The sequence below is a fragment of the Dromiciops gliroides genome, chromosome 1, assembly GCF_019393635.1.
Source record: "Dromiciops gliroides isolate mDroGli1 chromosome 1, mDroGli1.pri, whole genome shotgun sequence".
In the NCBI taxonomy this organism is placed as follows: domain Eukaryota; kingdom Metazoa; phylum Chordata; class Mammalia; order Microbiotheria; family Microbiotheriidae; genus Dromiciops; species Dromiciops gliroides.
Genome location: NC_057861.1, coordinates 31,593,852 through 31,618,119, shown reverse-complemented (window position 1 = coordinate 31,618,119; position 24,268 = coordinate 31,593,852). Strand labels below are relative to the sequence as shown.

Genomic DNA, 24,268 nt, shown 5'->3' with positions numbered 1-24,268 from the left:
TCTCTGTGTTATTTCCTCTTTGCAAAAGTATAAGCCCTGGGGGCAGCTAGGTGGTGCAGTGGATAGAGCACCAGCCCTGGATTCAGGAGGGCCTGAGTTCGGATCAGGCCTCAGACACTTTACACACTTACTAGCTGTGTGACCCTGGGCAAGTCACTTAACCCCAATTGCCTAATTCCCCCCCCCCCAAACAAAAAAAGTATAAGCCCTGGCCACAGAGACTTGGGTGGCCCAAGCTGCTGAGAAAGATTGAGAGACACAAGATCTGTGGGTCTGGATTGCTCCATCGCATGTATCCAAGGCAAACTGATTTCCTGCTTTTGCTGAAGCAGGAGGAGAGCTGTGGCCTGGTCCTTCCTTTTCCATGCTCCTGTCTTTGAGAGTGTTATTTGGTTAGACTCATTTCTGTTCACTATACATGAGATACTTGTAGTCTGGGGTATGATGCTTTTGAGGGGTTTGGGATAAAAGTCACTTCACTTTTTCCCCTCCAAGGGGAAGATAATAGCATACCATCAGCCAGCCTAGCTCTCTTCCAGCAAAACACTTGTTATACAAAAGACAGTCATGAAGAGTGAGCAAATGTCAAGCAAGCTGTAAAACAAACCAGGGAAGTTGTACAGACTAGGGTAGACAATGGTATATAGAAGAGTGAATGGGCTCATCAGCCTGGGAGAAAGACAAAATCTCAGCCTAACCAAGGAGAGAACAATCTCCCCAGGGTAGTCCTTTCTCTGGGCTGCAAATGATCAGGAATCACATCCCTCCACAGGTAAGCAGGATCACCACACTGTCCTTGGGGAAACTGCCAATCTGCCTGAGGCAGAAGTGCTATGTATTTTAAATAATTATTTTGAAGCATCATTTTTAAAACACAGTGATTAGAATAAGACCTTTAGCTGTAGTTAAAATGTTGATAAATGGAGTTAATTTTTGAAAAATGATTATTTAGACATGTATGTCTTACACCCTCATCTTCCCCTTTTGGGTTCTCTAATAATCAGAGGAAGTTTGACCCCCCCCCAAAAAATGCAATTGGCAAACTGTTGGTTTTTTTCCCCCAGGGCAATATGGGTTAAGTGACTTACCCTAGGGTCACACAGCTAGTAAGCATCAAGTGTCTGAGGCTGGATTTGAACTCAGGGCATCCTGAATCCAGGGCCAGTGCTTTATCCACTACACCACCTAGCTGCCCCCCCTTGTCATTTCTTATAACACAATAGTATTCCATTATAATCATAAACCACAACTTGTTCAGCCATTTCCATTGATGGGCATCCCCTCAATTTCCAATTCTTTGTCATCACAAAGAATTGCTATAAATATTTTTTTGCAAATTTGTTTACACACACACACACACACACACTTTAAAAAATCTCTTTGGGATACAGACCTAGTAGTGGTATTGCTGGAGCAAAGGTTATTTGCCATTTGGGAACAGAGTTCCAAATAGCTCTCCAGAATTGTTGGATCAGTTCACAATTCCACCAATAATGCATTAGTGTCCCAATTTCCCCACATCTCCTCCAACATTTATCATTGAAATAGTCAGTGTTGGAGGGGGTGTGAAAAATAGGCACACTAATTGTTGGTGGAGTTGTGAAACGATACAACTGTTTTAGAAAGCAATTTAGAATTGTGCATATAAAATGACTAAAATGTCTATACCCTTTGAACCAGAGATTCCATATCAGATTTATAGCCCAAGGAAACCACTGATAAGAAAAATGTCCCTATATACTCCAAACTATTTATAGTAGCACTTTTTGTGATAGCTAAGAATTGAAAACAAAGTAAATGCTAATCTGTTAGGGAATGCCAAAACAAAATTGTGATCCATGAATGTAATAGAATATTACTGTGATGTAAGAAATGATGTGTGTGATGAATACAGAGAATCATGGCCCGAGTTATATGAACTGATGCAGAGTTAAGTAAGCAGAGCCAAGAAAACAATTCACACTGGACTACAACGATGTAAATGGAAGGAACAATGACATACTAAAAACTCAAAAGTAAATGTAACAATATTCAAAAGATTAAAAAGGAGTCAAAATGAAGAGATATGAGAAGACACCTTGAACTCACCCTTTGTGGAGTTGGGATGTCTACAGGTGTTACATGTTGGACATGGTTTTGGACTTTTTCAATGTATTGATCATTTCTACTGATTTTTTTTCCTTTCCAAAAAATTCTGCTTGTCATATGGGATGACTCTCTGGGAGGGGAGAGGGAAGGATACATGAGGTACTGGGGTGATGTAAGGAACAGAAAATATCAATAAAAACTTATTTTAAAAAATTGTGAAATCAATCCATAAGCATTTATTAAGTACCTGCTATATCCCAGGCATTGTGCTAAGTACTGGGGATACAAAAAGAGGCAAAAGACTGCCCTTGCCTTCAAGGAACTTACAGTCTAAAGGAATAGCTTACAATCTAAGTTAAGTCAGAAGTAGGGGAGAGGAAAAGAACAGGAGAGATAAAAAAAGAAAAGAATGGAGACATGAAAAGAAAAGGGTGCTTGAGTATGACTTAGTACCCCCCAAAGCTAATTTTTGGCTTAAGAGAGCTATACTGTCTAGAACGAGGACAATGGTTATTCCAGTGAACTCTCACTTGCTCAGACTACCTGTGCAGCACGATGTTCAGTTAAGTTTTAGGAAGGACAGGAACAAGATGGAGAATGTTTAGAATGGGGCAACTGGGGTGCTCAAGTGCCTTAAGACCATGCCTTCTGAGGATCAGTAGGAGGATGTAGGATTTTTGGTCTGGATAGAAGAAAAATTAGGGAGGATGTGATCGCTGCGTTGAAGTATTAGAGAGGCAGTCTTTTGGGAGAGGGATAAGATTTGTTCTGCTTGGCCAAGAACCATGGGTGGAAGTTTGGGAGAGGCAGATTTCTATCAGGTGTAAGGAAAAAACTTCCCAATACTGAGAGCTTTCTGAAAGTGGAGTGAGCTGCTTTAGGAGGAGGTAGGTTCCCACTCATCGAAGATCCTCAGTTGAAGGCTGGTTGACAACTTTGTAATAGAAGAGATTCTTGCTCAGGTCTGGGTCTCCTTCCAATTCTAGGACTTAGTGATTGTAGTGGAGTATGACAGAATGATGTTAACATTTGTGTCATTGCCTGCTTACAAGTTTAGAAAGGAAAAGTGTGTGTGTGTGTGTGTGTGTGTGTGTGTGTGTACAACGCATGCGTGCCCTGGGATGGAGGGAAATTGGAGGAGGGGAAGGACTGTTTTAGCAGATGACATAAGGAATTTAGGACAAGAGGTTTCGGTAGCCTGATTTCTAAGTACCCCCCTTTACTTGGGGCATCACCTTAATCCTTTTTGCTTCTGAGGAAGTTGAATTAGTATCACTACATACCATGAATTATTAAGGAGTGGAATTATCTTAGGAAAACACATGACCTAATAAAGATGAACAGTGGGGAGAAAGAGCAGCAAATGAAGAACTTGCTAAACCTCGTTCTTAAATTCACGAATTTCCAAAGCATTCCCACATCTATCCTCCCATTTTCTCTTCATTAGTCTTATGCTATGCGGACTCTGGTTGGTCAGAGCAGCCTAAGCTTTGAGAAGGGTCAGCAGTGAGGTCACCCTCCTGATTATTCCCTTGTCCAGGGGCACAGGATGAATCGGGAGGCCCCCCTTATCCAGCACTTAAGAGTTGAAAATCCTGGGTGCTTGCTGACAGCTGCAAATTCCTCTCAGAAACCAGGAAGCTGGTGGTGTTGCCATGGTCTATGGGAGTGTAATGCCGGCTGCCTTCTGTGGCTACAACACCGAGCCAAGCTGTGGCTGAGGCTTTTCCTCCCTCCCCTCTTGTCACTTTCAAAGGCTTTCAAGGGAGGCCCCTTAGGGAGAGAGGGAAGGAAGGATATTAATCAGGGCTTCAGTCCAAGTGGCTGACACTGATAAAAGAGGCTTTTCTGAAATCAACAGGCTAAGTCTCTGGGCTTGTTTCAAGGGATTTCTCATCCTCTGCCTTTCCGATGGTCCCGGAAGGGTAAGAACGATTCAACCACAGTCTGAAAGGCTGGGCAGCTCCTTTTAACAGTGCTGATCTGGTTGATTTCCTCTCCTCTAATTCCTACTGTGGTTGGAGAGCCCTGGGGAAAAAAAAAAGATATAATAATAATATAAATCTCCTCCCTTGTGGGCTCCAGGCCTGGGTTGTTTCAGAGTTTGATTCGCTCATCTTCTCATTTCGACTCCATTAAAAGTCTGTTATCATACAACCAGAGCAGAGCATTGTAGCTCTGCAAGGGATGCAGTGAAGTGGTGAGGACAGCTACCTGTTATAAAAACCATGGTATATGTGTGTGAACAAAGACCCAGGAGAAGCTGGGAAAGGAAGAAAGGGAGAGAGTGAAAGAATGGGAGTGATATGGGGGAGGGGAGAAAAAGAGAGAAAGGGGCTAGAAAGGAGAGAGATCAAGGAAGGTTGAGAAAGAAGGGGGCTTGAGAAAGCAAGGGAGCAAGGGTTAAGGGAGGAGGGAAGGAGGGAGAGAGAGAGAGGGAACAAGAACACAGGAGAGAAGGGGGAAAGGGTCCAAGGAGGATCAAGAGAAAGGAATCTGGGGAGATAGAAGAGAATGAGGGGTGTTAGGGAGACAGAAAAAGGAAGCTGAGGAGAAAGGCGGAAGAGAAGAGAGCTGGGAAGACAGGAGGGAGGGGGGCATTGGGAAGACAGGAAAGAGAGAAGGAAGGGCACTAGGGAGGGAAGAGAAAAGAGAGGTAAGGGAATCGAGACAAAATAGACAGAGAAATAGATTTGGAGAGACAAGAAGAAGGAAACAGAAACAGGAGAAAACAGAGAGAAGGGTCACACAGAGACAAAGACTGAAGCAGACAAAACAGAAAAAGAAAGATAGAAACAACATGAGTAGTTCCAGACTGACCACAAGAAAGAGACTGAGGAAACAGGACCAAAAAGGGGCTGGAGGAAAGAGGGCAAGAAAGACGGTATGGAGAGGCTGGGAGAAGGAGAGGAGGAGGAGAAGGGGAGAAGAAACCAGAAGGCAGGAGTCAAGGGCAACAGAGGAAGCCTGGCTGGCTGGCTGGTGGGAAGGAAGGAGGGAGACACGGGCACAGATTCCCAGACAGAAAGACAGACACAGATGGACAGCCACAGCCACATCCAGACACACAGGCAGACAGAGATACTCAGGCACACGTACACAGGCAGATACATAAACACTGATACACAGACACCCACACAAAGACAGACACGTTGACACAGGATGCCCAGACACAGATCTAGACAGACAGACACACAGATGCTCAGATACAGCCACACACCCAAACACAGATACAGACCACGGCCAGACAGATACACAGACACACAGCTACACAGCCAGATACGCACACAGCTACACAGACACCCACACAAAGACAGACGGACGCACACACACACACCAGCCACACACCCAGCCAGGCGGGCCCGCAGAGAGCGGCCGCGGCCCCTTTAAGAGGGGCGGGGCCTCACGTCACGCTCTCCCTCCTTCATCCCTCCCGCCCAGCCTGAGCCGAGGCTTCGCTGGAGGCGCGAGGAGGAGGCGGCTGCGCCGCGGTTGCTGCTGCTGCTGCTGCTGCTGCTGCTGCTGCTGCTGCTGCTGCAGTGACTGACTGACTGACTGACTGACCGGCCGGGGCCGTCGGCTAAGGCGGCGGCTGAGTGGGGAGGGAGAGACGGCTGCGGCGGCGGCGGCGGCGGCGGCGGGAGGAGGAGAGCTCAGCCCGACAGGTGGCGGCGGCGGCGGCGAGGACCCATCTAGACCCGGCGCGGTCCAGTCCCGGTGAGCCTGGCGGCGGCGGCTACGCGGCCTCCTTCCTTCCTTCTTCCTCCTCCTCCTCCTCGGCGTCCTCCTCCCCCTCCCCTCCCGGGCCTCCCGGGCTCCGGCCCCTTCCCGGGCGAGGCCGCCGCGGCGAGGCCCCGGCCTCGCCCCCTCCCTCCTTGCTCACGGCGCGGTCCTGTCAGCCCGAGGGCCGGGGCCTCCTCCCCCTCCCCTCCCCTCCGCTGCCGCCTCAAGATGGAGCCGGGCCGGCTGCGGGGCGGCTGCGGGCTGGCGGGAGGGCCTCCCCCGGCCCCGGCCCGGCCCCCGCTGGGTGACCCCGTGGGGGGTCGGGGGTGGTGGGGAACGAGCCCCGGCTGGGCCCCGGCCCCGGCGGGCTGTTGACCCCTGGGCCCCTCGGGGCGGGCCGGGCCCGAGTCACCTGAGGATTACTCAGCTCCTTGGCAGCCGGGACGCAGGCTGGCGGCTCGGCGGCGGCCGTGGCCTTGAGCCTGGGCCGAGGGGGGCTGTCCCCGGCCCCCTCCCCGAGCCGCCTGGGCTTTTGTTGTCCTGGCCGCGGGCTGCCGGCCTCGGGGGGAGGCTGACCCCAGCGCCTCGGGTCACTTCTCATTTTTCTGACTCTCCAAAATAGCCCGCTTGTTCGGTAATCCGAGCCTTCCACCTCAGCGGGGCATCAGGCGGGGGAAACTGATGACATTGGGTCAGATGGTATTTTAAAATGGGAGTCTTAGCACCTCCCCCTCTCCCCCCATCTGACTGCTTTGGGGGTAAGATCGGAGTGACCTGTTACGTGGTTTAAATCGGTCTCCTCTTCATGCATTCCCCCCCCCCCCCTTCTTTTGGCAATAATCCAGCCTCCTTCTTAGGCCACCTCTCTGGAGTGTAGGAATGAAGCAGCAGATGCCAGGAGCCACCGTGTTCTCCAAGAATCACAACTTGGGGCTGCACTGGGGCGGGGGGGGGGGGGGGGAAGGAGCAAAGCAGGAAATTCTGCAAGGGTTTCTCTGGAAGCCTCGTTTGCCTCCCCGGGGCCGACTCCCCTCCCCTCCCCTCCCCCCCCAACCCCATCCTTATTTCAGGTAAAGACACTTTGAGTGCCTTTCCTAGATTTTGAGCCCGGGGCCTTTGGCTTTGGAAAATGAGAGGAGCCCAGCTTGGGCGCAAAGGGAAGGAAGTGACTATTAAGGACTTAATTTTGCAGGCTCAAGAGAAGGGTCAAGTTTCTTTCTAGGTTGGTCAGCTCGGTTCATCAGGCTAGGAAAGGAGGGTGGAACTCGGAGCAGGAAATTGTCCAAAGGATAAATTGCAGTTCCTTCAGCAGATTCTGAGCACTTTTTAATAGGCTATGTGCAGTAATGACTGCTGTCTAGTAGCTTTTAGCTTCGTAGCCATAGGCTAGAAACTTCCCTGGCCCTAGGGTGATTTTTAAAAAGCTCCCTCTTTTTTTTTCTCCGCCCCCTTTACGGGGAGTGAGTAGGGCTATAAAAGGTGAACAACTGGAATTTCTTTTATTCATTTAGTGTTTTTGTGTTCTGGTATTGTTATCCTTTCATGTGTATCTGTCTTTTTTCTCAAAATAGACTATGATCTATTTAACTGGGGAGGTGGAGAGAATCTTGTCTTCTATCACCTTGTATCACTTCTGCTTCTGGTTCAGTGGCTGGCTTATAGTAGGCATACAGTAAATTTTAATTGGGTGATTATTAAAAACGAGTAACAATTTTGTTCCTCCGTGTTTCCACTGCAACCACGTTAGTTCTTCAGCTCTCCCTTCTCTGAATAGTAATTTTAGTTGTGAGTTCTTTATTTTTAAATATATCGTGGGAACTGTGGTGCCTGGGAATATTTCCTTTAGCTCATTTCGCCCCCCCCATATCCCCCCCCCACAACTCCCCACCTCCATCATAAGTAAATTTCCTGGTGCCTCCTCCTTCAGGGTTAGCCTGCCATCACAGATTCATTCCTTTCTCAGCCTTTAAAAAAATAGTAAGTGAGGCAGTGGGTAGAGCACACTGGCCATGGAGTTGGGAGGACCTGAATTCAAATCTCCCCTCAGACATTTACTAGCTAGCTGTGTGTCCCTGGGCAAATGACTTAACCCCAGTTGTCTTAAACATCCAGAACCATCTCCTGTAGTCCTGATATGTATCTTGCCACTGGCCCCAGATGGCTCTGGAGGAGAAAGTGAAGCTCACTTTAATCCAGTTCATGGCAAGTCATGACCTGTGTCATGGTCCTCTTTGAGAATGAAAGGCAGCTAGGGGGCGCAGTGGATAGAGCACCGGCCCTGGATTCAGGAGGACCTGAGTTCAAATCCAGCCTCAGACACTTTACACACTTACTAGCTGTGTGACCCTGGGCAAGTCACTTAACCCCAATTGCCTTACCCCCTCCCCCCCCCCCAAAAAAAAGAGAATGAAGGACAAATAACACTGGGTAGTCTTCAGGCTATTTTGTTGTTGTTGTTGTTCAGTATAGGTACTCCCTTCTCTCATGTAGTAAGTGGGCCTTTGAGAATTGCAGAAAAGAAAATCCTTGACCCCGGAAATAGCTTGTAGAATTTTAGAATTGGGAGGGACCTCAGAAGCTATTTAACTTCAGTGCCCAGACAGAGGTCTCCCTGCTCTGTTTGAACACCTCTAGGGAAGGGGAATCCACCGTAGAATGATAGCAAAGCTGAGGCAGTGTGTCATGGTGGGATAAGAGCTGGGTTTAGAATCAGGATGTAGATCTGATCCCTGGCTATATTGATATTCTGTGTGACCTTGTGCAAATCGTTTCCCTTTTCTGGGTCTCAGTGCCCTTGTTTGTAAAAATGAAGGAGAGATGTTCACTCGACAACCTTCAAGGGCTCTTCCAGCTCTAAAGTTTGATTCTGTGAGAAATTTCAGTGTCACAGAGGGCTTTGTTGTTGTTCTGTCCTGTCTAACTCTTTGTGATCCCTTGGGGGTTTGTTGGCAAAGATAGTGCAGTGGTTTGCCATTTCCTTCTCTAGGTTACTTTACAGAGAAGGAAACTAAGACAAAAAGGGTTAAGTGACTTGCCCAGAGTCACACAGCTAGTAAAGTAAAATCACAAGAGTTTGAGATTTTATTAGGAGAAAGTATCAGAAAATGGGTTGACTACTAGAATTGCTTGAGACTTGTTAATCAAGTTCCCATTTGTATTCATCAGGATCTTTGCCTCCACCCTGGCAATCTTGGTTAAATGACATTTGCTTATACACACTTTATTGAAATTCTACTCTCACTTGTTGATTGAGAGAACATTTTCCTCTTTACCTTGAGGCACATACCTACAGATTATCATTTGGTATGAAACTATATATCCATAGTCAGTAATAGGAAGCAGCATGGTAGGTACATTGAGTGGGAAGAGCAGTGGACTTCGGAATCTTGAGACCTGGGCTTGAGTTTTAGCTCTGACATTTCAGATCCTTATGTGTGATCATTTTTTTTTTTTCTCATCTGTAAAAATGAGGGTAATAGTTACATTACCTGCATCATAAGATTGTGGTGCAATAAGAGATTTTTACACCTTAAAAGGCTGTATTAATGTGAGATTATTTCTGACTGTATATATAGTTAGGCAGTTTTATAGTATCATCTATTTAAACTTTTAAAATAAAAGTTGGTTTTCTTCATTAAGGTGAGCTTTTTTTTTTTTTTTTTTGTGAGGCAATTGGGGTTAAGTGACTTGCCCAGGGTCACACAGCTAGTAAGTATCGTGTCTGAGGCCAGATTTGAACTCAGGTACTCCTGAATCCAGGGCCGGTGCTCTATCCACTGCGCCACCTAGCTGCCCCCAAGGTGAGCTTTTAAAGCTGTGAATCAGAAGCACTGAATTTTGGTGTGCTTTTTTTTTTTTTGTGGGGCAATGGGGGTTAAGTGACTTGCCCAGGGTCACACAGCTAGTAAGTGTCAAGTGTCTGAGGTCAGGTTTGAACTCAGGTACTCCTGAATCCAGAGCCAGTGCTTTATCCACTGCACCACCTAGCTGCTCCCTGGTGTGCTTTCAAGAAGAATATGTATTAGTGGTACCACATGGGAATCTCAGGAAGGCATTTAGGTGGTTCAGTGGATAAAGGGCTGGGTGTGTGGTGTTAGAAGACCCAAATTAAAATCTGGCCTCAGACACTTACTAGCTATATGACCCTGGGCAAGTCACTTACCTTAATCTACTGGAGAAGAAAATGGCAAACCGCTTCAGTATCTTTGCCAGGAAAACCCCATGGATAGCATGGTCCACAGGGTCACAAAGAGTGGAAGCATTTTTAGGTTGGAAAGTCTGTAATTATCCAAAGTTGAATTGGTTAGGCCATCTGGGTTAATATCCTTGCCCTGGCATGAAGTACCAAGGAATCTTGGCCATAATTAGTGAAGACCTTGTTTTTTTAATCATCTCCAGATGGCACTTCCAGAAGGACCCATCCCACTAATGCTGAAGGCACTGGGACAGTGGTAGGCTCATTTTCATTACATGTTTGTGCTGAACCTGAGTCTGAAGGAGTTCATTTATAATATAATTTATATACCTTGACTGGAGCCATTGCAAATGATATTCCTGAATTCCTTCAGGGAAGGAGGCAATCTATCTATCCATGTATTGTTTCCCTGGGGATACTGCATCATTTTTTGCATCTAAGGAATCCTGATGGAAATATTCAAAGCTGCCAAATATAGCATATAAGTGTGAAGACTAATTCCATTTAGGCTTGGATTACATTAATTTTGCATCATCCTTTGTTAGTTTATCTCTAGGTTTTATAACCTGGAATAGAAAGTGAAGAACTTTTCTGTTCTTACTCTTATCAATGCCAAGGCCTTGCTTTTCTTTGAAGATTTTGGTTTAAAGGATCCAGGTGCTTAGAATATGCAAATTGTCCAAAACTTTAGGAATGATGAATAAAATAAATGGAACTTTGTTGGTTTAACTCCTCCTTTCCTCAGGTCTATTCTTGCTGGCAAGAAAACATGGTACTGATTTAATGGATAGTTTTTTTTTCTCAGAAAAGCTAAGTGGTATTAAGGATATTTGGGAAGATTTTTCCATTGTTTTCCTTCCCCTTCCTGATCACCCCCTTTACCCAGCTCACCCCCATCCCCATTGGATTTGTATGTTTTGTAATACTATCAGCCAAGAACCTGCTCAGACTTTCCCTTTCTAGGCAGTAGAATACATTTGACAGCAGCCCTGAGAGTTACAGCCTATGTGAAAGGAAAACCTTTTCACTAAGGTTCCTTCTTTATGCACTTGCTATTTAAAAAGGTCTGTATGGTTTACATCACATTCACATTAATCACATTCATGTTAATTTCTTTCTACTCTTAATCCCCTTTAGCAGCCAGGATGAGTTACTTGGCTGGTTAGATTGGAAATCTGGTACTAAAAAAGAATTGATTGAAGACAAGTTGTATTTTCAAAGGAAGGGAATATCTGGTTGCCAAGGGGTGTGTGGTGTGTGTGTGTGTGTGTGTGTGTGTGTGTGTGTGTGTGTGTATTGTATTCCAGTTTTCTTTAGCCCTTATATTTACATTTTTTCTTTTTTCCATTTATTTAGAATTTTATTTTTTTTCAAATTACATGTAAAAACAAATTTTAACAGATTTTTAAATCTTTGTGTTTCCAATTCTCCCTCCCTCCCCTCCCCCGCTTAAGAACAATTCAGTATGTTATATATGTGTAGTCATGCAAAAACATTTCCACATTAGTCAGGTTGTAAAAGAAAACAGACACAAAAACTTTAGAAAAAGGAACTAAAAAAAATTATGCTTCAATCTATGTCCAGATACTGTTAGTTCTTTCTCTGGAGATGGATTGCATTTTTCTTTCAGAATTGTCTTAGATCATCATATTGTAAAGAATTAATTGTTATTTGAGGTTTTTATGCCTTGGTGCACACTGGCCTGGGGCTCTGCATACCGCATGGTGCTCCATCCACTGGTTGTAGCCGTTGCCATGGAGCTGGTACCTCACAGCATCAGCACTCGAGGACGCCTACATGGGCCTGGCAAAATTATAAATATTGGAAGCCTAGTGAGGGCAGTCATGTGACTGTCAGAGGGGGCATCCCATTGGCTGGGGCTGTGTTGGGGTTTTTCTGGGATTGGGGGAGGAGAATTGGGCATTCTAGCTGGAGATTGGAAGGTGACAGGAGTTCTGCGTATTCTCAGCTGATTCCTGGGTGGTGGTATCTTTTCAGGTTGTATAATTTTCCTTTCCCCATTTTATTTCCTTTCCCTTGATCCTGCTGATCCTGTTTGTGTGTGTGTGTTTTTTTTTAAGTTCCTTCTTGTTAAAATAAATCCTGTTCTGTTTTGAGGGAGGCTGCCGGTCTCCTTCCTTGCCCCAATATTGCGGCGAGCCGCTTAGCTAACACTCCCCAATTAAAAATTGATCCTCACAATATTGCTGAAAATAACCAAGTCATTTATGACAGATCATCTTACAATATTGCTATTATTTTGTATACAGTACATTTCACTTTGCATCATCTCATGTAAGTCTTTCCAGGTTCCATCATAATCTTATCCCACAATTTTTCACCCATTCCCCAACTGATGGGCATCTCCTCAATTTCTAATTCAAATTTTCTTTTTCTTGTTTTTTTTGTTTGTTTTTTGCTGAGGCAGTTGGGGTTAAGTGACTTGCCCAAGGCCACACAGCTAGTAAGTGTTAAGTGTCTGAGGCTGGCTTTGAACTCAGGTCCTCCTGACTCCAGGGCCAGTGCTCTATCCACTGCGCCACCTAGCTGCCCCTCAACTTTTCTTTTTTAAATCTCTTTTTGGATACCAACCTAGTAATGGTATTATTAGGTCAAAGAGTATGCATGATTGTATAGCCCTTTGACCATAGTTCCAAATTGCTCTATAGAATGTTTGAATCAGTTTACAACTTTACCAAGAGTGTACTAATGTCTCATTTTCCCCATATCCCCTACAACATTTGTCATTTTCCTCTGCTGATCTATTATCCAATACAATAGGTATATAGTTACATTTTTAAAAACAGTTTAGGTACATCATGGTTTACTTTCATGTTTGATTTTATCTGGATAATAATACAATTCTCTTCCATTACTTCTCCTTCTCAAGACATTTTTCTAGTTTGTAATTTAAGATTTTATAATAGCATAGGTTCATCAGAACGGCTTTTAGAATCTTAACCTTTTCTGTAAATGTTATGAAACAATTCTTTGGGGGATTATTGCCTATCAGGAAAATAAGATATTGTAAAATCTTCATTCATCGTTAGGGGGGAAAAAAGTAGTGTACTGCATTCATGGGTCCTCTCCTTATTAAATGTCTTCTGAAGTATAGCTCCTTAGAATCTAAATGGGGAAATTAGATTTTAAATATTTCTGTATTTTAAGTCCTTATTTTAAGTTATTTTGAGTGTATCTTCTGCCTAAAAGTTTCTCATAGGTTTTTTTTGTGTGTGAATGCTAGATTTTTAATACTTTATATAGCCATTGTGATTGAAATATCATGTGCAAATTAATTAGAGTAATATGTGTAAAGCACTGTGCTAGATGTTGGAGGACAGAAAGATGAACTATACAAGGCAAAATGTGTGAAACATTATTAGACAGGTACAAACAAAACCCCCTGGGGGTTCATTGGTGCAAGATATGTTCTTTGGCTATAGTGATCTGGGATAACATTGAGGGAATTAACATTTGACTTGGGCCTTGAAGGATGAGAAGGGTAGAGGGCTGTATAACAAGTAGAAGGAATATGAGCAAAAAGGCTTGGAGGTAGGAGGGAACATAGTTTGTGTAGCTGGATCTCTAAGAATTGGGTTTGTTTAAAGGCTTAGGGAAGCGGAGGCATCAGTAGATGATAAAGCTGGAAATTGAGTTAGGGGTAGAAGATGGAGTGCTTGAAGAATCATGCTGAGAAGTTCAGATTTTATTTGGTAGGCCATGGGAGCAATTGGAGACCGTTGTTTGGGGGAGTGACCTGTTTAGACTTGGACTTGAGAAAGTTAATCAATCTGGCTTCTGGATATATATTAGGTAAATTGGAATGGGAAGACAAACCAGAGGCAGCAGTACTAGTTAGGAAGGAGACTGTCATAAGGAAGTGAATCACTATTAAAATCCAAGTTTTAAAAAAAGGGATATTGACATTGTTCACACATTGTTATTATTATTATTCACACATGATATTGACATGTTCAGACATAGTTCAGGTAGAGTTGAGGGTACTTGGGGTGCTCAGGATGGTGTTGTGATTTACATGAAATGATGGTGTTAGGATGGTAGATGGAAATGGGGAACTAGAATTTGGTACTGAAATAGGGAGTTGTAGATTTGGTGGCAGTGGTAGGAGAGGATGAAGTACATTGAGGGGTAGAGTGTAAAGAAATTAGAGAACATTTTGAGTAGGGAAGATGCCATTGTGAAGAAATTGTTTAATGAATGTTACTAAAGTTTTTGAAGAGTTAAGGATTCAGTGATCATGATAGGCACTTGTTATGACACTTCAAAATATTCAATGTGCTTTAATATATTATCTCATTTGATGGGTAACAAACACGCTCCTATCATAATTCATCCCTTTCCATGTGTTAATTCCTTCACCTTTTTATCAGTTATTTCCTTCCACTTCTTAGAATGGATTTTTTAAAAATCTTCGAAGATAATTGGATCTGATTGAATTATTTGTATTGAGTAGAAATATAATGAACTAAGTAAGTTGAAAACAATGTTTATGGAATTGGTAGGCTAATGTGTAAGTGGTTATTTTTTTTTAAAATGGCCAGGTGCATTCCTCAGAGTTCAGACACAACTGTAGAAGTTGAAACCAGGCTTATTTTTCCACCCCATGTATGAGTTAAAGCAATAATTGAATGTCTTTTTTTCAAAGTGAAAACAAGAAGATTTTTTTCCACTCTAAAGATAGGAAAACAGCAACAGTTCTGCAGACCTCATTTGTGAACTTTTGTTTTCTTCTTGTTTTTTGTGTTTCTTGTTGGGTACATGCCAGTTGGATTGGATTAGGTGTAGATGCTTAGTACAGATAACGGTTCTAGCCTTTTGACCAAGAACGTGCAACCTTGTGCCTAGTTTTATTCTTCTGAGTAAAGCTTTGAAAGAAAAAACACTTTTAACCTTCCTTGATGCTTGGTCCACCCCATCTCAGTGTCATGTTCCAGCTTCATATGTAAGAATTCAGACACTTGAATAAAATAGCATTGCAGGGTGGAAAGAGGACTCAACTATCTTGGAGCATCTGGGGAATCAGGTGATCTAAGCTGTGGTCGTGGCTTTTCCACCAGCAAGCTCTGTGACCTTAATAAACCATTTACCTTCCTTGGGCCTTAGTTTCCTCACTTGTAAAATGAGTTTTGGACTAGGTGACCTTTCAAACTCCTTTCTACTCTAATAATGTATAGGACTATAGTTAAAGACATCATTTTTACTAAGTAGTATAGTTTTCTATGATCAGATCATTGGATGAACTCTTTGAGGGAAGAATGAATCAAGCGTAGCCATTCCTTCTCCATTAAGCTGCTTTCCCAAGCCTGCTGTATATAGTGTACACTTATAGTTCCAGGGATTTTGTAGAACTTTTTTGAAAGCAAGGGCAAAATGGCTTTGAACTATTGATCTTTCCATATGTATTTAGAGGGTCATGTAAATTTTTTTCAGCTTGGAACCACTGTAAGAAAGTGAGGTTCTTTTCTGTTTATCTTATTAGTTGGAGCATAAATTCTCAAACTGGGCTGTTAAAAGAAGTTCATTGTTTGTGGCGATTACATTCTAGCAGAGTGGTTCCATATTCTTTTAGAATTGGGATGCCCAATCCCTCGCCCTTTGTGAGCATTGATACTTTATTTGTTTTTGCCACAGAGATGGGAGCTCTGGGGACAGCTTTCACTCTGTAGTATGTCATGCACAATTTAAGCTTTTGGGGTTTTCCCCACACTTTTTAAGTTTTTAAATAATGTCAAATAGAAAACTGTTTTTCAGTGAGATATGTATGTCCATGGAGCTGAACCCTTGCTACGGCAAGGCAGATATTCTATTCCCTCCCTAATTGACTTACTCTTCCACTTTCCATGTCTCTCATATGCCTTTCCCAGCATTCCTTCTTCCACTCTCTCAGGCGAGGATTCCAATTCATACTTAGTCAAAAAAAATTAAGACCAGTCACTGAGAACTTATCTTTTCCCCTTCTCCTCATCTAGTATCATTCAGACATCTTTTGCTATATCTCCTTCACTCTGGTCTCAGATGAAGAAATTTCCCCTTCTTCCCCTCCCCCTTCAAATCATCTTCACTCAAATTTTTAATCTTTCCCTATTGATGGGCTTCTTTCTGGCTGCCCATAGGACAAGTCAATCAGTTAGGAAACATTAAGTGCATAGTATGTGCTGGGCACTTGCTAAGTGCTGGGCATAGAAAGGCAAAAGACTGTCCCTTGGTATTGCTGGATCAAAGCATATGAAACAGTTTGATTGCCCCTTGGGCATAGTTCCAAATTGCTCTCCAGAATGGTTGGATCAGTTCACAATTCTACCATTAATACATTAGTGTCCCAGTTTCCTCACATCTTCAATATTTAATCCTGATCCTTCTTGACCATGGAAGCATTTGACAGTATTTATCACTTTTTCATCCTTTCATCTCTAGCTTTTTGTGACATTGCTCTTTCCTGGTTCTTCAGCTATGTCATGTTCATTAACTGTGAGGATTGCTCAAGGCATTGTCATGGGCCCTCTTCTCTTTTTGCTATTTTTTATTTGGTGATCTCATCAGATCGAATGAATTCAGTTATTGTTTCTATGCATGTGATTCTCAAATCTAGACGTTTTTTTTTTTTTTTTTGTGGGGCAATGAGGGTTAAGTGACTTGCCCAGGGTCACACAGCTAGTAAGTGTCAAGTTAGACACCTAGTCTTAAGTCTTTCTACTGAGCTCCAGTCTCACAACACTACCTGCTGTTTGGATATCTCTAATTAGATGTCTGCTAGGCATCTCAAACTCAACATGTCCAGCATGGAGCTCATTATCTCCACTACCCTGCACAACTCTCCCCTTTTTTCAACTTCTCTGTTACTGTCAAGGATATCACCATTTTTCCAGTCTCCCAGGATCGAAACCTTGATATCATCTTCTACTCATTCTTACCTGACTGATGTATACAGTCCGTTGTCAAATCTCATTTCTTTCTTTACTGTATCTCTCTGATATGTCCCCTTTTTTCCATTCATATAGCCACAACTATACTACAGGCCATCTTTACCCCTCTTCTAGACTATTGCAATTAGCACCTAAGTGATATCCCTGAATCAAGTCTTTCCCCACTCAAATCCAACTTTTCACTCAGATGTCAAGATGATTTTTCTAAAGTACAAGTTGTAACAAAGAAAGACAGTTGGACAAAAGCAATTGATGTATGTTGCACTTATCTTTGCAGTTCCAGCAGGACCTAATGCAATGTTCTATGTACAATAGGTAGTTAATAAATGTTTGTTCAGTTGAATGGAAAAATTAGTTTCTTATATTAACACTATAAAGCTTCTTGAGCTAGTCAGTTAATTAGCATTTATTAAAAACCTACTGTTTTCTTCTTGAGGTAGCAAAGAATCGGAAACTGAGGGATGCCCATTAATTGGAGAATGGCTGAACAAGTTATGGAATATGAATGCAATGGAATACAATTGTGCTAGTGGAAATTTTGAAGGGGATGGTTTCAGACTTGTATGAACTGATTCAAAGTGAAGTGAGCAGAACTAGCAGAACAATTTATACAGTATTATAAAGATAATCAACTTTGAAAGACTTAGAAACTCCAATAAATACAATAATTAATAACAATTCCAAAGGACCCATGATGAAGCATGCTCCTCACCTCCAAATAGAGCACTGATGAACTCAGAGTACAGATGAAAGCATCTTTTCTTTTTTTTCCTTTTTTTTCCCCTCCCTCCCTTCCATACAAAGACTGGCAAAAACCAGTCCCTACTTCCAAGGAACTCACAGTCTAATAGGGAAGACAATGTGAAAACAACTATATACAAATAAGATATATACAGGATAAAGTGGAGATAAACAACAGAAGGAAGATGCCAAGGATCAGGAAGACTGGAAAAGGCTTCTTGCAAAAGGTAAGACTTTAGTTGAAGCTTGAAGGAAGCCAGGAGGCAGATATGAGAAGGGGAACATTTTAAGGATTGGTACAGACAGTGAAAACCCTCAAAATTGGAAAATGGAGTGTTGTCTGGGAAGAACAACAAGGAGACCAGGGTCACCGGATAGCAGAATACATGGAAGGGAGTAAGGTATAAGAAGATTGGAAAGGAGAATATACTATTTGACAAACACTGTTGGGAAAACTGGAAAGTAGTCTGGCAGAAACTCTGTATAAACCATTATCTTACACCATATACCACGATAAGCTCAATGAGTATATGATTTAGACATAAAAAAGTGACATCATAAGCAAATTAATGAAGCATGGAAAAAATTACTTTTCAGAAGGATAGGGGAAGAGTTCATGACCAAACAAGAGAAAGAGACATTCATAGGAAATAAAAAAGACAATTTCAGAGATGGAAGATTTAAAAGTTTTTGCACAAACAAAGCCAATTCAGCTAAAATTAGATGAGAAGCAGGAAAATGGGTGGGGTGGGGTGAGGAGTGAGAGAATCTTTGCTGCAAGTTTCTCTGATTAGAGATTGTTGGTAACTTTGGAGAGAAGTTTAAGTTGAATGGTGAGGTCACAAGCCAAACTGCAAAGAGTTTAGGGAGTGAGAAGACAGGAAGTAGAGATGCCTATTGTAGATAGCCTCTCAAGGAGTTTAAGTACAAAGGGGTGGAGAGATTCAGGACAATAGCTAGTGGGGAGCTAGTAAGGAATTTTTGAGGATGGGGAGACATAGAAATGTGTGGGGGCAGTAGGAAAGCAGTTTGTAGAGACTGCTTTTGTTTGTCTTTTTGTTTTTAGTGAGGCAATTGGGGTTAAGTGACTTGCCCAGGGTCACACAGCTAGTAAGTATTAAGTGTCTGAGGCCGGATTTGAATTCAGATACTCCTGACTCCAGGGCTGGTGCTTTATCCACTGTGCCACCTAACTGCCCCAACAATTGAAGATTAATGAGAGAGTAGGGATAAGAGGGGGCAAGTTGATGAAATGGGATCCCTTGACAAGGAGAAGGGACACCTTTTTACATGAAATATGAGTGAAGGAAGAAATAGTGCAGATGGCATCAGAGTGATAAGAGATGAGAAGGGGAGAAGAGTGAGTTCCTGACACACAGCCTGATTTATTTATTTGTTTGTTTGTTTGTTTGTTTTTCAGTGAAATATGAGGCAAAGTTCTCAGCCGAGAATATAGGGCTGAAGGGGGAGCTATAGGAACTTTGAGGAGGGATGAAAAGGTTTAGAAAAGCATCTGTGGCGAGTGGAAATGAGTCAATGGCAGATGTAAAAACATTCCCTTGCTCCATTGAAGACCCTGTTAAGATTATGTAATACAAACTTTTAAGGACCCAGTGAATACAGTGTTGTGTTTTCCTTCATCTTTGTTCAGTGGTGCATAAGTAGGAGGGAAAAAGGTAGATGGTAGGAGGGATTCAAGCAAGGTCGGGGTCTGGAAGGGCAAGATCTTCAAGAATGTGAAGAGGCCAAGGACTATGTAGAAGGGGACAATGTCCACTTGAACTGATTGACCAAGGATCAAGTTGGGAAAGGGAAGAGAGTGTTGTCAATGCAGGGAAATGACCTGGGAAGAGGTAGAGGTCCTGGAAGTCTTCGTGAGGATGAAGAATAGGAATTGTAAGGCAGAAGGAGAGGTAGTATGACAATAGATTATAATCAGTCAGGATCTATTGTATAATAAAATATACTTGATAAGCTGTTATAAATTGACTGGCTAGCTAAAGCTATGTTAGTGTTACTGAGTTTTCTTTAGAATTTATCACTGTTAAAATTAAGGAAACAATTTTTCTAGCACTCAATTTTTATCATTTCCTTAATGTTTAACTCCTCTTTTCATATTGATCATCTTAGAACAAATATTGGCTAGTCTATTGACTTAGCATGTATCCTTTGTACTTTATCCTTGCAGGGATACAATTTGTTTTATGTTTATTCAGACTGGTGAACTGAGTCTATTAAGTAAAAAACTTTATCCTTTGAAAACGCTTAATAAAAGTTACTGGTTTTGTTAGATCAATAAAAAGAAAGTATGTGGTCATTCAGTACCTACCAACCCCTCATCTTCCTCTGAAGTTTTAAGTATTTCTACATTATTTCATTTAACCTTCCCAATGTCCTTGTAAAGTTGTAGGTAGGGCAGATGTGGTGATTCCTGCATTACAGATAAGGAAATAGATCTAGAGAGGTGAAATTATTTGCCTCAGATCAAGTGGCAGTTGTCTTAGATTTCTTATATACTATTTACTTCTCTCTGTGGGATAGTGAACTGATTTGGTGTGCTAATCCTTTTAAAATATATTCTGGCTCTAGTTATTTTGGTATTCAGGCTAAAATAAAAATTAAATTTGAAAGCTTTTCCTGACAGGGTCTGCTGTGAATGCTAGAGTCTTTACTTCATTAAGTCATATTACTATTTGGAATTATTATCCACTAGCCTCTGTTTCCTCTATTAAACACTAGCTATAGTAGACATAAAGCCCTGTGTTTAATGTGTTTTTTGTTTGAAATTCCCTATATCAGCACACAGTTAAAGGGCTGGAGCAGAATATAATATGCTTCAGTTGAAGTAAAAAAGACATGTTAGAAATCGTGATTTCAGACAAAGCGAAAGCAAAAATAGACTTAGTTAAAAGAAATAATCTTATGCTAAAAGATATCATAGACAGTGATGTAGTATTAAAAATTTTTACAGCAGGTTTCTCTGATAAAGGCCTGATTTCTCAGATATATACTTAGTATAGAACTGAGTAAAATTTATAAAAATAAAAGCCATTCCCCAATTGATAAATGGTTTATGGATAAAAACATGCAGTTTTCAAAAGAAGAAATCAGAGCTATGTGTAGTCATATGAAGAAATGCTCCAAATCACTATAGATTAGAGATTTGCAAATTAAAACAATTAAGAGGTACTACCTTACACCTATCAGAAATGTCAAATGCTGGAGATGAGACAAAAACAAGTACACTAATGTACTGCTGGTGGAATAGTGAAGTGATTCAACCATTCTGGAGAACAATCTGGAACTAAACCCAAAGGTCTATAGAGATGTGCCTGCAAGCCCTTTAAGCCCTTTGTCCCAACAATACAGCTACTAGGTTTGTGCCCCAAAGAGATAAAAGGAAAAGGAAAAGAACCTATATGTACAAAAATATTTATGGTAGCTCTTTTTGTGGTGGCAAAGAATTAGAAATTTAAGTGAACGCATCTTAATTGGGGAATGACAGAACAAGTTGTGGCATATGATTGTAATGGAATATAATTGTGCTATAAAAAAATGACAAGGAGGGTCCTGGGAAGACTTATAGGAATGGATGCAAAGTGAAGTAAGATCATTGTGCACAGTAACAGCAGTGTTATAATGATGGTCCCCTGTGAAAGGCTTAGCTACTCTCATCAATACAGTGATCCAAGACAATTCCAAAGGACTAATGAAAAGAAAACTGTCTACTTCCAGAGAGAGAACTGATGAACTCTGAGCACAAATTGAAATATAATTTTCTGGCTTTATTTTTCTTGCCTTATTTTTTTTTTGCAATGTGGCTAATATGGAAAAATGTTTTGCATGATTTCACATGTATAATTGATATCATATTACTTACCTTCTCAGTGGTTGGGGGAGAGGATGGAAGAGGAGGAGAGAATTTGGAACTCAAAATTTAAAAAGAAAAGAACTCATAAAATACATAAATAATGCATTGAAGTGTTTAAAAAAAATTCTCCAAATCAACCACTTAAGAGCAATAGTCTCCAAATAGTTTCCAGACATCTCCTTGTCTTTTCTCTAAATATTATTCATTTTACTTATTTTTGTGGAGATTTTAACCTTGGAAGTGTTGACTGCCCCAGAAAAGTGTTTGTAGCCATCACACCCATTCCTTTTCTGTTCCAGGGACAGACTTCTTGAGAAGTAGTCCCTCAGTATTCATCACAGTCTCTAGTACTTGACGTTTATTGAGTATTTAGGAACACTGAATCATGTTCTTTCTTTCGTAGCAGTTACCTTGTGGGGCATTCTGACCTGTCAGTGGACCTTTTTTGGTACCAGTTGACCATTGTCTGGAATTTAATCCAGTATAAAATCAGTTATTAGATGGAATATTCTATACCAAAGGAATATGAATATATCAATCAATCTATTATATTCATTATAATAAATATTTATTAATATATGATACCTTAAATTCAAAGGAGTAATGTTTCCCAAGTTATATAATTATATGTAATTATATAATATAATCACATTATCATATAATAGGTATATAATAATATAATATATTTTATGCTATGTATGTTATCTATTATATCACAATATATTTTATTATATTATTAATATATTGTGATAATGATAATACTAATTATTACTATATTAATATATGACCCTTAAATTCAAAGGAGTAACATGTTTCCTAAATAGTTAAACTACATAATAGTAGATTAGACTTGTTTTTCCTCTGATTTAAGTTTTAAATAGCTTTTAAATGTCACATTAAATGTTATCAGTTATTAGTCTGTTACTTAATCAGAAAGTTGGTTTACTGAGGTATTCAGAGCTTATTAAACTTTGTGGATTAATAAATTAAAAACTTAAAATTTCGTTTCATAGTCATGTCCACCCAATATTTCTTTTTCCAATTAAATTCGTGCTCCTTTCATCGTTACTCTGATTCTGTCACACCATTCTTTTACTCTGTACTGGTTTCCTACTCCAAAAAACAGTTTAGCATAGTGCTGCTTCTGTAAAACAGCACTTCCTTCCTCACTAATAGAGATTCTGCCTTGTGTTGGACTCCTCTAAAACCTCCAGTTTCTTCCTTGTATTTTATATTTGTTCAGAATTTCATGTTGTACATGTTCTGTATTTTTAACTATTTTTTTTTCCATTTGTGAATTTGACAGGGCAAGTGGCTTGGGACACATGCAAGGTTCTATTATTGATATTTTCTTAAAATAACTAAAATTTTTATTTTACTGAAAACACTTTTACATTAGCCTAAGGAACAGCTAAATGACAAATTGTTTCATATGTGAATAAAGAACTAGGTTTCTTCTTATGAAATAGATAGTATTATACCCAGCAGAGAAGATGAATTTTATGCACCCACTGAAACTAAGATCCTAGTTTGGCAGAGCCTTGATGGAGCCACAAAAAAACTGCTTTATGTTCTACCTTAATTTGTAGCCTGGAAAGAACTTGCTCCCTGGAAATCTAACTCGATGATTGGGATATTTTCTGCTGCTATGTACCACTCACTTGAATGGAAATGGTAATGGAAAATTTTGCCTGTGGCATTGTGGTTTTCAGCTTGAGTGATTTTTTAAAAAAGCAGTCTCTCAGGATTTGTAGATTGTGAAGTCTTCCAATACTATGGTTCTTTCACCTGGTGCTTAGATAGTGAGATATATTATAGTTAAGAATAATAAAATTAATATAACATTAATAAGAATAATAAGTAGCATTTATACAGAGCTTTTAAAAAGGTTTTCAGAGTGCTTTACAAGTATTATCTCATTTTACCCTCACTCAAACCTGGAAGGAAGGTGCTATTATTATCCTCATTTTATTTTATTTTAAAATTTAATTTAATTTGGGGGGGGCAGGGCAATGGGGGTTAAATGACTTGCCCAGGGTCACACAGCTAGTAAGTGTCAAGTCTGAGGCCGGATTTGAACTCAGGTCCTCCTGAATTCAGGGCCAGTGCTTTATCCACTGTGTCACCTAGCTGCCCCCTATCCTCATTTTATAAATGAGGAAATTGAGGCAAACCAGAGGGTAAATGACTTGCTTAGTATCATATGTCAAGTAAATATCTGAGATCAGATTTGAACTCAGGTCTTCTTTACTTCAGACCAGCACTCTATAGCCTTTGTACTACTTAGTAGCTTACATTATCCCTCGGGGCTGTGTGAATTTGTTTTGTTTTGAGGAGTTTATGAATATTGTTGTGGATTCAATTATCTTTTGTTATTGTTATTTTTTTCTAGCTCTATAAAATAATTATTTGCTAATTTGATTAGTGTGGCATTGAATAAGTAAATTAAAATTACCTTCTTTATGCAGAAGACTCTACATCTTGTATATACATCCCTGATCTCTACCTGGAGTTCCAATCCAGTATCATGAGCTGCCTGTTAGACGTTTCAGACTTGATGTTCTTGGGCATCTCAAACACATCCAAAACAACACATTCTATTTCTCCCTAAACAAATCCTTCTTCATAACTTCCCTTTTTCTGTTGAAAACATCCTTCTTGTTACCCGGATTTATAACTTCACTTATGTGATCCTTGACTCCTCAC

The 24,268-nt window shown here is 41.0% G+C and overlaps 1 protein-coding gene across 16 annotated transcripts in view; it reads left to right on the top strand.

Annotated features, from left to right (window-relative positions):
• The first annotated feature begins 5,520 nt into the window (after positions 1-5,520).
• The window catches only part of CLIP1 (CAP-Gly domain containing linker protein 1), a 144,986-nt gene continuing 126,238 nt past the window's right edge, over positions 5,521-24,268 (top strand). For 12 of the 16 annotated variants that reach the window (XM_043978681.1, XM_043978678.1, XM_043978673.1 and 9 more), the window contains exon 1: positions 5,527-5,805. The gene's annotated coding sequence lies outside the window, so the exon portion shown is untranslated. Of the gene's footprint in view, positions 5,806-24,268 lie in introns of all 16 variants that reach the window. The other 4 variants (XM_043978680.1, XM_043978682.1, XM_043978674.1 and 1 more) reach the window with 2 other exon arrangements.